We start from the raw sequence: 13,965 nt of genomic DNA, 5'->3' as shown, positions 1-13,965 counted from the left end.
CTTCTTCTTCTTCTTCTTCTTCTTCTTCTTCCAAATGTCTGTTGGGTATCATTTTTTCCTATTACAGGACCTGCTTAGACTACCTGTCACTTCAGTCTGCCTCCCTCCCACTATCCCTCCCTCCCCCCTCCCTCTCTCCCCCCTTCTTTCCCTTTGTCCCTCTCTGCTCTTTTCTTTCTTACTTTCCTGCTTAGAAGAGTTTTATGTTGGTTTAGGTCATGTTTTAGAGAATTGTCTTTGTGTTTCTTTTTTAAAGTTCCATGTCCTAGAAAAAGAGCATTTTGAAAGTCTTTCTCCCAAAGGTAGCAGTTATGTTATTTCTGAGTTCATCTTTTGATTCAAGTAAGTAGAATTGCCTTTAAGTAGGCTATTATTTGATATCCGCCAAAAGCCCTGAAAGGCTTTAAATTATAGCCCAGTAAACGCTCTTGTCTGATATTACACCAGTGTTAATCCACAGAAGGTCAGAGCATTTCCACATGTAAATCTCATTTTAAATTCTTTTGAGCCTTTCTCACCCTATGAAACAGTGTAGGAACCCTCTGTTGGGGTGGAGGGAACAGCATTTCATGACTGAAAATCAGTCAATCTTCTGGAATTTTAGTATGTCCAGTATATAGAAAATATGAGCATTAATATTTATTGCCTGTACAATTGTGAAATGAAAGGTTTTTAATATAAAAGTATGCATAACGTTTTAAATAGCATCTTGACCAATTATTTCTTCTGCGTGTGCACTGTGTGCGTGCACGCTCATCTGAATGTGCCTATATACTGGACATACTAGGCAAAGACGGGTTATCAAGTTCAGGCTTTGTAAGTTTCTGCGATCTTGGCCACTGTTGAAAGGAGTTCTATTCTGGGGGACCAGAAGCTGCAGGTTTGGTGGAGTCAGCGGAGTCCCGGGAGAGGAATCCCATCCGGCCGTGGAGCTGTGGAGAGCGGCCCGCTATCGGAGTACCCACCCCTCATACGCTGGGATCCACTCACCCGTGTCGTCCGTTCATCCATTAATTTACCCATTTTCTTACTCAGCCAGTCATCCAAACGCTGTGAAATTGCATTAAGCCTTCTGATTTTTGCTCCCTAGCGTGAGGTGTCCCTCGGGCTGCTGTACCACTTCCCCTTTCTGCACACCGCAGAAAACCGTTTTCCTCTCTCTGGAGCTTCTAAAACTCCAAAACGAACACATGTCAAAGAAGCAAAGGATGACTCTAGCTTCTGTCAAGGTGATCTAAAACTAGCTAAGACAGTCCTCAATCCTACCAAAACATTTTTGTTGTTGTTGTTGTTGTTGATATTCATGACCCCCAAACACGAACAATGCTTACCAGTGTTTCTCCTTGATTGTCTGTGATGGCTAACCTGAATTGTCAACTTGATGAGAACATAGGTCTCTACACATTTCTCTGGGGGAGTTATTTCATTTAGATAATTTAACAAGGTGGGGGGCATGTGTGACACCATTCCCTGGTCTTGGAGTCTAGACTGTATAAACAGGAGAGAGTGAGCCCAGCTGAAGAGTTGACCGTTCCCTGGGTCCTGGTCGTGGGTAGTTAAACTAAATTGTAACTCTATTACAAGTATCCTTTCTGTTTCTCTCATCCAGTGGTCTGCATTAGCAAATTGAACTCGACTTGCTTAGAGCTGAGAGAGCTGAACATTGGTTGAATCCTCTATTTTTCTCAGAGCATCTAGAAGTTGTGTGTGCATGGAGCAAACTGTAGCTTTAGTTGCCCTGGTTACACGGTGCATTTTGCCAGTCTTTCAGAAAGATGTGAACCCTAATTAACCTTAAAATTAACAGGCTAATGGCAAGGGTTTCATAACAATTCAAAAGGAGAGGCAGAAAATACCCTGGAAAATGTAAATCCAAGATGACAGTTGTAAGCCTGCTGCAATGCTTAGAATATTATTGGGTTTTAAAAGGAGATGATGAAGAATCCATATTAAAACAATAATGAGTGTGAATGTGTTTGTATGTATGTGTATGTGTGTATATGTGTATGTATGTGTGTGTGTGTGTTGTTACGTGTGTGGTGCGTATACACCTGGGTGCATGTACATCTGGAAACCAGATGTTAAGATAGCATGTCTTTCCAGGATTCTCTTTCTACCTTCGCTTTTCTCTCTCTCTCTTTCTCTCTCTCTTTCTCTCTCTCTCTCTCTCTCTCTCTCTCTCTCTCTCTCTCTTCTCTCTCTCTCTCTCTCTCTTTCTTTCGACAGAGTTTATAATTGAACCAGATGCTCATTTATTCGGCTAGGCTGGATGACCCTTGAACTTCAGGAACTCACCTGTCTCTGCCCTTCCTCACCTCAGTGCTGAAGTTACAGGCAGGTACCATTGCATTCAGTATTTTTTTTTTTTTTGTGGGTGCTGGAGATCTAAACTCCAGTCTTTATGCTTATATGGCAGGTCCTTTACCAACTGAGCCATCTTTCCAGTCCAATGACGGCCTGTCATTTTATTTTTTTCTCAGCTAGGTCCTTAGAGTTAAAAGCTTTGAAAGAAATTGGGAGAAAATGGTTTAGCCCTGTATTTAGCCCAACACTTTGTAGTGTAATAATTTTCTGATATTTTTTGAAGGAAAGCTGCCTAAGCTGAGTTTGAAGTGTGGATAGATGAGGTATAGTGATATTGTAGTTTGTCTTGGGCAGAAATGGGGTTAAATGAAATGGGGGTGTTGATTCTGGTACACGGACTTGTTGCAGAGAGATTAAAGTATTTACATCATTGTGACCAAATGTCAGAATAGACAATCAAGTGTGGAAATTTGCCAGAAAAGCGGGTGTCCTGCTGATGAGGGACAGTTAGCTGGCTTGACTTAAACACAGGTGCCAGGGAGAAATGAACTAGACCACACAAATACATGGCTGGAAGCTAAGACAGTTTCAGAATTCAGATTGGAATTAGCCCCAGCATGTCTTCCCTGTCCCTGCCTTCCCTTGCTCTTATATTTTATCTGACCTTCTTGCTCATGTGGCTGCTACTCAACAGCTCAATATACATACTGGGAAGAGGGATTCCCGACGAGTTTATTCCTATGAATAGCCAGGATTAAAGCGGATGCTTTAACTCTCTAATGTTAGCCTGTTTGATATGTTACTGATATAGAAATGTTACTCGGCTTCCCTGAATTCTGCATGGCTTGCTCATTTCTTCTTCTTCCAACACTGCTTCTGCTTCATAGTAATTGAAATCCTGCTTTCAGCGGTTTCAGAGTAACTTTACCTTATCCACATGATTTTAGGGATCAGAGAAGAAGCCTGATTAAATATTAACCTTCAGTTGACCTGCTTGCGCCAACACCAAGGCAGTTGTAACTTTTCTAGGCTGATGTTTGGCAGGGAGTCCCGCTTCTTCCAGCTCTTGGGTAGAAATGATGGAATTCATGCAAAGTTAAGATCTGCTTAGTGTGAAATTAAACAATAAAATGAACACTGGCTGCTTGGCAAAGTATTCTTCAATTTTATTATTACCTGGTAATGGCAAATTTGGAGGCTCCCCGTTTTTTCTCTGTTGCTCATTCTCTTTTATTTGCAGTTACTTTCTAGTAGGAGGAGGCGCTCAGGTGTTTCTAACACTAAGCCCCATATCCCCAATGGGACCTTTGGCTCTGCTCAGGTTCCTGACATCTTTGTGGGTTGTCGTGTAGCTTTAGGATGTGCCCCTGCTGCCCACCCCTGTATTTGGATTTGAAGTCATGTTGACTGTATTCCATTTCTGAGGGTTACTGTAGTTTGGGAAGATAACACGTGACAACCTCCAAACTGGAAAGAGTCTTTTAATCTTTTACTCACAGATAAAACTGAATATTATGTTTGGCCAATATATGTGGATTTAAAATCGTGGTTAGAAATTAAAATTAAAAAAAAATCCTTTCGGGGGCTGGAGAGATGGCTCAGAGGTTAAGAGCATTGCCTGCTCTTCCAAAGGTCCTGAGTTCAATTCCCAGCAACCACATGGTGGCTCACAGCCATCTGTAATGGGGTCTGGCGCCCTCTTCTGGCCTGCAGGCATACACACAGACAGAATATTGTTTACATAATAAATAAATAAATCCTTTCACTGTAAGATGAACACTCCTTTTCACAAATAGTATTTTTAGTTTTTCTTGATGTACTTAAATTTCTACCAAGCCTAACACTAATGTCATATTATTGTAATTTATTTTGAGTTAGTGGTGACATTATCTACACTAGAATGATTGACAGAGCTAAGAATCAGAGCTTAAAAGCCATTTTCTGAATTTTATATCTATTTTCCATATGTCCCTTGGGATTCTACGTAGATTTTTATCTATTCTATTTTTTTCCCTTTTAAAAATACTATGAAGTGTTTATTTTCTTTTAGGAAAAAAAACTGCCATTATCACAGAAAAAACTGAGATGATAAAAATGAACTTTAATACTTTGAACTAATAAAGCCTCTATCAGGAATACATAATCCCCTCTCCAGGTAGCTCCTTCATTTTGAAAGACAGGAATATCACATTTCTACTTCCTTAGGGTTTGGGCGCTGTCACAATATTCTCTAGGCTTCAAAATCTTGCTAATCACTTAATCCAATTGTTTAATTATCCTAAAATATAAGTGGGAATTGAATAAGAGCAAACTGAAAGCTCTAACTGGATCTAGTTCAATTTTATAACAATGGCTCAGGTCTCCATGCTCTTGTGATCAGATAAATAGATGGCCTTTTGGTGAAGGTCAGGCTGAATATATTCTTTAGCATTAATAACTTTTCAGTGCTTCCTATTTATAGCTTCTTTTTATGATGAAAAATATTTTTCTTAAAGTTTTTTATGCTTAGTAATCAATGATTCTCCAATTCCTGTAGAAGCTTCCTGGTGAGTCCTCCTATGAGGTGTGGAGCGAGGTATATGAAAACTTTCTCTCTAATTCCTTATTTGTGCCCCATCTCTTCCCTGTCTGCCTTTTTACCTTTTTCTTTTTCCTTGACCCTAAATTAGTTTCTTATCAGGCAGAACTGTTAGAATCCCTGCTGGGAAGTCTCAGCCAGAGACATGGTTTCCTGCAGAGGGGAGGAAATATTCCAGCTTCCCCTTGATTGATAAGAGGGGCAGACCCCTGCTGAGCACCTGCAGAGAGTAAATCCTGGCTTCAAGCAGAGGTGCGCATTCTTCAGGCATTGATCTCACCCTCAGAGCTCGGCTTCCTCGGAAGGCAGCAGGAAGAAAGGCTGAGGTCAGATCCACTGTGAACCGGTCAAGCCGGGTAGGAAAGGAACTACTAGGGGCTGAAATGCTAGTACTAGTTATGATTCATGCTGGTAACATGTTCAGCTACATGGATAGAGTGGCCTTTGTAGGGATCTTTATGTGTTATGACTGCCATTGTTCAATAATTGCATTTTCTAATTAATGGAAGTGCTTTAGATACATTATCTATAATAATCATTCTTAAATGATAACAGCGGATATGGAAATTAGAACAGAGCATAAAATTAAGGGTATTTGAATAATTATAGTGCAATCAAGTCAAAAGTAGTGATTCCTGTATTTGATGCTGAGTTTTGTGGCAAACAGCACAAGAACATACGTGCTTTGGAAGCTGAAGGAACATCAGATTTTGACAGCACAAGTGCATAAATTTTTAAGTAGTTTGAGTGGTTTTCTTTCTCTGTGCATCTTTATCCAGTGAAAATAATGGTTGCACACATGAATTCTGAGTTGGAATGAAGAAACCACTATTGCAAATATCTTCTTAAGCATGTTTGCATTATGAGACCACAACCACACAGAGGCATAGTATCCTATGAAGTAGTGAAATAGTGCTGCTAACGTTTAAAGAGGTTGTGCTAACCGATTAGAGTTTATACTGACTAAAGGAAACATGCTAAAGTCAATAAGTACATCAAATGTTTGGTTGGAGGGATTGATAGGTATAAAATATAGTTCATATCTTAGAAATATTTTATGCCCTATTAATATCAGAATGTAATAATTCATTGTACTCACAAACACATGACTAATATGTGATAAAGATGAGATAAGGAGTAGACAGAAATATTCTAATTAGCTAATAGTATAACCATGCAGAAATTGAAGATATAATTGGAATAAGACCAATGTGATAGTTTTCTTGGCCAAGTTTTCTTCCTAGTTTCTTTGGTGAAGATAGCTTACTTTTCATATTATCGTATTAAGAAGTTATTGAGAATAACTGTAGGCGTTCAAATAATAATTCCCTGAAGATGTTGACACTCCAACCCTGATCCCGGAAATCTGTTATGTTACATGTTTATGTTATATGTCATAAAGGACTTTGCATATGTAATTAAAGGTATAAGTCTTACGATGAGGAAATTACGGTTATCTGAGTGAGCCCAATATAATCATATGAGTCCTTGAATGCATCAGAGGAAGGCAAAATTGCCAGAGACATGGGACAGAAGTGGGGAGACTGAAGGAAAATGAGACCTGCCTTGTGAGAAATGCAGCTTTCTGTCTTGTTGGGACTTCCTTGTGAAGGCTCCTACAATACATAAAACTTACGATAAATGCATATGTACATTTTTCTCTTGCTAACATTCCTTTTATCATGAGGCTCTTGGTCATGAACTTTATGATAGGTGAGAAAAATGTATTACCCTTTCCTCGCCACAAAAGATGACCTTAAAAGAGTGAAAACAGATGTCTTAAACAATGAGAAAAGATTTGGGTTGCATTTGGAATGCATATTAAGCATATGACTTATATCTTGAATATGTAAATAATTGCTTCATGTCTATAAGTAAAAGGCAAATAATTCTATAAAGAGTAGGAAAAGCACTTGAATAGGCATTTCACAAAGTGCGTATCCAAAAGGCCAATAGGCCCATGGAAAGGTGGTCGATGTTATCAGTTACATGATAACACATGAGCAGAGATTAACTGGCTACACTTACAAAGACTGTCACACAGATTGCTTGCATCTCTCACATATTGCTCATGAATCTTAGATTGGTGCAGTTTGGAAAACTGTTTAGAAGCCTCCGCCAATGTGAGCCTGGTTCTCGGGGAAATGAGTGAGAACAGTTGTGAGGGGTAAAAGGAGTGGGAAAGGGTAACATAAGGGTGTTCTGTACGGTTGAGAGGAGCTCCAGTACTGTGTAAGGTCGTCTCCTCTAACAGGGCTTCAAGTATTATGAATAAATCAAATGTTTATGAAACTATGTGATGGTGGTGTGGAATGGAATACTTGTTTCGTTATATAAAGATGTACGTGCTGCTTTATGTTTATGTTGCGTTTGTTTAACTATGTAGCCATGTGCTGCTCTTTTACTTCCTCTGCCCAAGGCATCTGATTGGCCTAATCAAAAGGTGAACAGCCAATAGCTAGGCAGAGGAGGGAGAGGTGGGGCTGGCAGGAGAGAGAAAAGGGAGGCCAACTAGCCAGCCAGACATGGAGGAAGCAGGAAAGCAGGATAGACAGTATGTAAATGAGGCAAATGAGCCTTGGGACAACATATAGATGAGTAGAAATGGATTAATTTAAGTGGGGTGAAAAATTCAGCTAGAAACAAGCCTAAGTTAAGGCCAAGCACTCATAACTAATAATAAGTCTCCATGTCATGATTTGGCAGATGGTGGTTCAAGAAAGCCTGTTACATTTGTCACCCATTGTGGGGCACATAATTCTACATATGGCCTGAGAAATCTGGAAAAATTAAAAACAATCAAAAATGACACAACTTTCTAGTAACTCATGCTCAAAGCATACAGAGGCACAGCTCTGCCTACAGAGAGCACTTGAGCAGCTGGCACATAAACTAGAAACAACAAGCTAAGTAAAAACATCTGCCATTGGCATCTCCGGTCGGTGTCTCTGCATCAGCAGCCTCTGGATGTAGCAGCAGACCTTGGGTTGGCTCAGGAATCAAGTGCCTCCCGCACATACTCGGGCTTGTGGGCAGGGCGACTGTGCCTTGGTTAGGCTGCCCGGCAGTTTCTCCTACCCTGGGGGACTGACCTTATCTGAAAGCTGATTCATCTTTAGTTTGACCCCTGGCATGGATTCTTGCTAGAAGATTTTTGCTTGGGGCTCTGCTGTAGGATTCTATTGCCACATATTGAACCTTGTAACAGGGGTGTGCCTCTTAATGCAAAATAGGGTTTGTACCAGGCTCCCCGATCCTGTGTATTCCTTATACTCTGGAACAAGGTTGAGCTGATGCACTAAAGCCTGTCTCCCAGAGCGCTGCCTCAGTTATACCAATGTTTGTCCTAACCCTGTTCTCTTGCTTTTGCTTCCTCCACCCTCATGGACCATTGCAGCCAGCCATCTGGAGGAAGAAGCAGGACCACACAGGCAGGACAATGTAAAAGTTATGGACATAAGTGACTCCATATTCTCTTAAATACTACCTTAAATGGTATGTAAACCATTTCAAATGACTACACAATGAAAATGGTACTTGGCTGTTAGAGTTATATTTTCCTTGCAAGAGCAAGCTTGGCTGTTGTATTTTAAAGAGAACATTGCCAAGCTACGTTTTGAATCTATCTTTGTGTGTGACTTCTGTTAAAACACATTTACTCCCTTAAGGACTATTGTCTTTTTAATGTTAATGACAAAGGCCTGAAACCTCACCTCAGAAGCCCTAGGACAGTAGCTTCAGCTGCAGTAACATGTTCTTTTCATCTTGACGCTATCATAGTACCATCATCCTCATTCCTTCCTGCTTATCACCCTTTGCTTTCATCTTGTTATAGAAAGACTTGTAGGCATTTTAACTGTTGAACACATTTCTGTTTCTCAGTCCCCATGTCCATTTTCTCTCTGATATACATGAATACAAACTCTAATTTTTTGTTGCTTTTTTTTTTTTTTTTTTACCTGTTCTTTGTTGACCAGAAGAACATAAACATCTTGATTGTGCTCAGAGCCTGTCTCATGCTTCATTAGGTACCAGGAGCAAGCAGACAGACAGTCCTGGCATTACATTGCTCTGCAGACACATCTGATTTATTTTTATGAATAAGTTATAGTCTTTAAGACACAAGCACCAGTCACAAGTGGTGCCATATACATCTTGAAAATGAAAGATGTTATGAAATAACCCACACGTGTAATTCCTTTGAGGGGAAAAATAAATAGTTTCTTAGAACAAATGGATGCTTTAAACTATATTACTTGGTTGTTTTTTCTAAATCCAATGATTTGGATGCCTTGGCAAAAAATTTAAAAAGCTTAATAACAGCAACAACTCATAAGATCATGAAAACAAAATTTCCTTGCTTACTGCAAAATACCTTTCAACCTTTTCTGATAAAGAATGTTCTTTATCTAAAAGATTGCACCTGTTCTTCTCACAGGGCATGATTCTTGTGTTTGGATTTCTTTAAAATATTTTGTTGATGATGAACAAGTTCATCAGACACCTTTTTGCAGCAGATGGTCTGGCTGGGACAGTTAGTGTTGAGGATCTGAGATAGGACAATATGCCATTTGGAGTTACGAAACAATACTAATAACGTTATGTTGTGAAATAGTTTACCATTTCCAGCTTTCTTTGTCTTAATAAGCATGATGGGCATTTTCAACAATGATTCCTGGACAAAAGAATCACATCAGAAGTTAATTTATGGGGCTGTTAAATGTCAGAAAATTAGATTAAAACTCAGTTTACTTGCAATGAAGTCCTTGTATGCTTAGCTCATGATTTCTTTTAGGAATGTGAGATTCTTTTTGGCTGTGACTTTCAAAATTTTGTGCATCCATCTCACCTGCTCACATGAAGCCAATCACAGTCATCATCTGAACATCATCATTACCACCTTCCCATTTGTGATGGAGAGATTTAATTGTCACTGTGATACAACCTAGAGTCTTAGTTAGCCATGGTTTACATTGTGCTGACTTGTAGGAATGTTTTTGTGTGGGGTTGTCTTGACTGCCTTAGTTAATATGCAAAAACCCCTAGAAGAATTTTTTCCTGTTTTTCTCTCTTGAGTTTTGCTCTCACTGGGTGAATTTACCTACCCTGTTGCTGCCATTGCTGGTTCCTTTTCTGATGCTAGAATCAGTAGCCCTACAGGAATCTTTCAAGCCTTTGGAACCAAATTAGGATTGTTCAAGCACCCATCTTTGTGTACTGAGCAACTAACGGACTTCATGCCTCTCCAGTATGAGGCATTGATTGTTAAGCTATTCCAATTGTATCATGTAAACCAATTTAATAAACATATATATATATATGTATATATTCTTTTGACTTTATTCCTCTAGACAACTGTATCTAATATGCACACTGTCTTCCTCCCTCACGAGTTTTTTGTGCTCATGGAATTTCATTTCTCGTTGGTTGTCCTTTCAAATCCCAGATTGAATTTTTAGTATTTAGAATTGCTATCCAATGAATGGCTCTGAGCAAAATTACTCCTTGATGACTTGATGTATGAAAGTGTCAGCCTGGCCTGGTGGCCCACACCTTTAACACCAGCACTCAGGAGGCAGAAGAAGGTAATCTCTGAGTTCGAGACCAACCTGGTCTACATGGTGAGCTCCAGGCCAGCCACTACATAATGAAATCTTGTCTCAACACACACACACATACACATACCACCACCACTACTACCAGTACCACCAAACAACAATAACACAAAAATGAACAAACAAGCATATCAAACTCAGGGTTGAGCATCAACAACCTTGAGTTCTAATTTGAACTCATTTAGTTTAAAGAATATGCCGCTTTCAATAGCTTTCTTCATCTAGGATATCAAAATATTTCCCAGGGACCTACATAATGAATAGTATGATACTGAGCATCACATATCAATAAATAGGAAAAGTTGTTTTTCTCTACAGCACTTAGAGACTGCTTATAGGCTTATTGAACTGGTCTTTCTTACGGTGATATTGAAGTGTTGTTAGACAGTTGGGGCATCATACCGTAGAACCAAATACCTTCTTAAGCCCGTACTAACACTTTTTTAAAGTGAGAAGATGAGACTTTGAAAAGGGGAATCAATTGTAATGGGGTTCCTAGATCAATTTAATAGTACAGTTATCCTTAGACCTGGTGCTTGGGTACTTGGTTGAATGTCCTTTTGTTTTACTCTAGGGGGCTGCCCTAGCAGTTGGACCGACATTCAGTTAATGCAATATATTACAGGTCAGCTGTTTCTGTGGGTATCCCCATCATGATCTTGATTCCTTTGCTCATTATTATTGCTCTTTCCTCTCTTCAACTGGACTCTGGAAGCTTGGCCCAGTGCTTAGCTGTGGGTCTCTGGATCTGCTTCCATCAGTTGCTGGATGAAGGCTCTATGATGACAATTAAGATAGTCATCAATCTGACTACAGGAGAAGGCCAGTTTAGGCACCTTCTCCACCATTGCTTAGGGTCTTAGGTGGGGTCATTCTTGTGGATTCCTGGCAATTTCTCTAATGCCAGGCTTCTTGCTAGTCCTATAATAGCTTCCTTAATCAAGATATCTCTTTCCTTGTTCTCCCCCTCAATCCTTCCCCCATCTTGGCCATTCTGTTTCCTCATGTTCTCCTCCCCCCTTCCCTTAATGAAAGTGTCTGTGATCCCAGGGTATCAGAATGCTTTTGTTTTCTAAATGGCAGCACATGTACACACACACACACACACACACACACACACACACACACACACACATCTGTTGCTTAGGAGACCATATACGTGTTGGGATATAGCCTCAACAACAACACCTCTGCTCCCACCTCAGTTCTTTGCTGCGTCCTGGGAAGTCACTTTAATCTACTGCTTCAAATGCTAATCTCTCATGGAAATGTCTCCATAATGTCAAGAAGCAAGGGCTTAACCTGGGGTGGGGAATCTTGTGATTCAGCTAAGGTGACCTACAAATCTGCATTGTAGGAGTGTACAACACACAGTCTAAAGTGACCTCAGGAGTTTTTACCTGAAAATCTATTCATTGTAAGGCAGAATGAGCCTTGTTGTTGTTTAGAAATCCACCCAAATAAGCTCCCTTGGAAGGTGAATCCTTTAATCTTTTCATACTTTTCTGTAAAATTCTTCTTTTGCTCCATCTGACTCTGAAACTTTCCTCTATTCATATGAGTAGGCCCGTACTGAATTTAAATCGTAAGAAAGATACCCAAGATTTAAAGTGTTAATGACCAACTAAGCCATTATTTTGAAATGAGAAAAAAGAACATTATGCAAGAAAAATAGGATCGCACAGCTATTTCATGAAAAAAAAAGTGCCCGTGTTTAATGATTTGTGAAAGAAATAGCAAGCTTTTCAGCGAAAACTGCTAATTATTTTGGTGTTCCATAATGAAACCTGCGATGCTGTTTAAACGTCTCTGTCCATTAGTTTACTCTCTGACAGGGCACAGGCCTGCTGTATGCCTGTTCTCACTGACTGTACCCAAATGAGAGTGTCTCACATTTGATGAGTTTAAGGAACTTTTAAAGTCTATGGTAACAATTTCTGCATCGTGAGAATTGATAGGTCGAAGTGTGTTACTTCTCTGCTCAGAAGGAATATTCTAGTCTTCCTTCAGGTCTGTATTTGGAAGATGGGTCTCTACTGTGCTTTGTCAGAACATCCACCAATATAATAACTATTGATGTAGACTGGGTGACTTGTGTCTAGAATGCATTTAGAGGTTTCTAAGGAGATTAACAATAGTTATAATCATTTTTTTTTGCCATGCTAAGGCTCTTAAGGACAGATTTAATCGTGCGTGTCTGTGGCAGGCTGCTCCATGACTGTGGTTCAACCCGGAAAAGGAATGAGGTTCTAAGGTCAAATACCAGAAATACTTATGCACTGTCAGGCTAAGACAAGTTTAAACATTTTTGGAGTCCAGATTTTTATTAAGTTTGACCAGAATGTGATTCCGAATTTATGGTCTCCCTTCTGTTTCCCCACTATTAACTGCCAGCTTCTTTGTTTACGGCTGCTTTTTGCTTTTTGGAGTTTCACAAGCCCTTCAGTAAGTAGAAGAGGTACAGAGAAGCTCATAAGCACTTCTGACCCGAATTCCTGATGTAGATTTAGGTGTTCTGAACCATCTCCTCGTTAGGCCACGGGGCATGTGTATTTGCCTGACAGCTTTGCCTGTCCTCCCCAGCTGTCTTCTAGACCCCCGGGCCAGGTGAAGTCAGCTGCAGCTCAGCATGTGACGTAGTCCATTGTCCCACAGAAGTCAGACCCAGCTCTCCCTGGGAGACGCCGGACTGCGGACGCTAGACTCTTAATTGCCTGACCTTTTCCCAGGCTTGCTGAGCCACAATGACATTTGGGAATTCATGTCAGAGCTGATCAACACAGAAAAGACCTCATGCTCATGAAGTTCTATCAGCAATGGCAGTGAAACATTACAACCAAGGAGAAGTGAGTGTAGGATCCTAGGTTACCGATTCTCCAGGAATTGGCTGAGCTTAGCAGAGATGGAATATTGGCGTGTTGACTTCCTTTGTGCCATGCACTCAATGCTAATTGCCTCCATGAAGGAGGCATTTTTCCCCCGCTGCTATGCTGTGATCTCAACTGCTCACCTCTGGCATTTGATAGTCTGTTATCAGATGCGCTTGAGCATCACCCCAGTTTAGACCATTTTTAAAGGTACAATAGCAAGGTGACTGTTGGAGAATGAAAGAGCCATGACTATCAACTATGATTTAGGAATTAAAGTGCCTTTTAACCCAAGAACCTGTGTTCCTTTATTTTTTAAAAATCATTTCATCTGATTTTATCATTTTATCAGACATTATCCAGTGTCTGTGGATCTAATCAGCCCGGATCATTGAATACTCTAGTTCATGGAAATGGGACTGGGGCTAGGAGGAAATACAGCTGCCCTAAGTGTCTTTCATTCTCTCAATGTTTAGTTTGTTGTGGGGTGGAAACCATTGTAACCAAACACGGTAAGTGTCAATGTATGTGCTTGAAACCCAAAGAAGCTTTTACTTAATTAGAGAGAACTTTGCTTGATGGAAGTGTTGTCCTGAAGCTT

Source organism: Chionomys nivalis, chromosome 22 (genome assembly GCF_950005125.1).
Source record: "Chionomys nivalis chromosome 22, mChiNiv1.1, whole genome shotgun sequence".
Lineage (NCBI taxonomy): Eukaryota > Metazoa > Chordata > Mammalia > Rodentia > Cricetidae > Chionomys > Chionomys nivalis.
Note: the sequence above shows the minus strand (reverse complement) of the source record.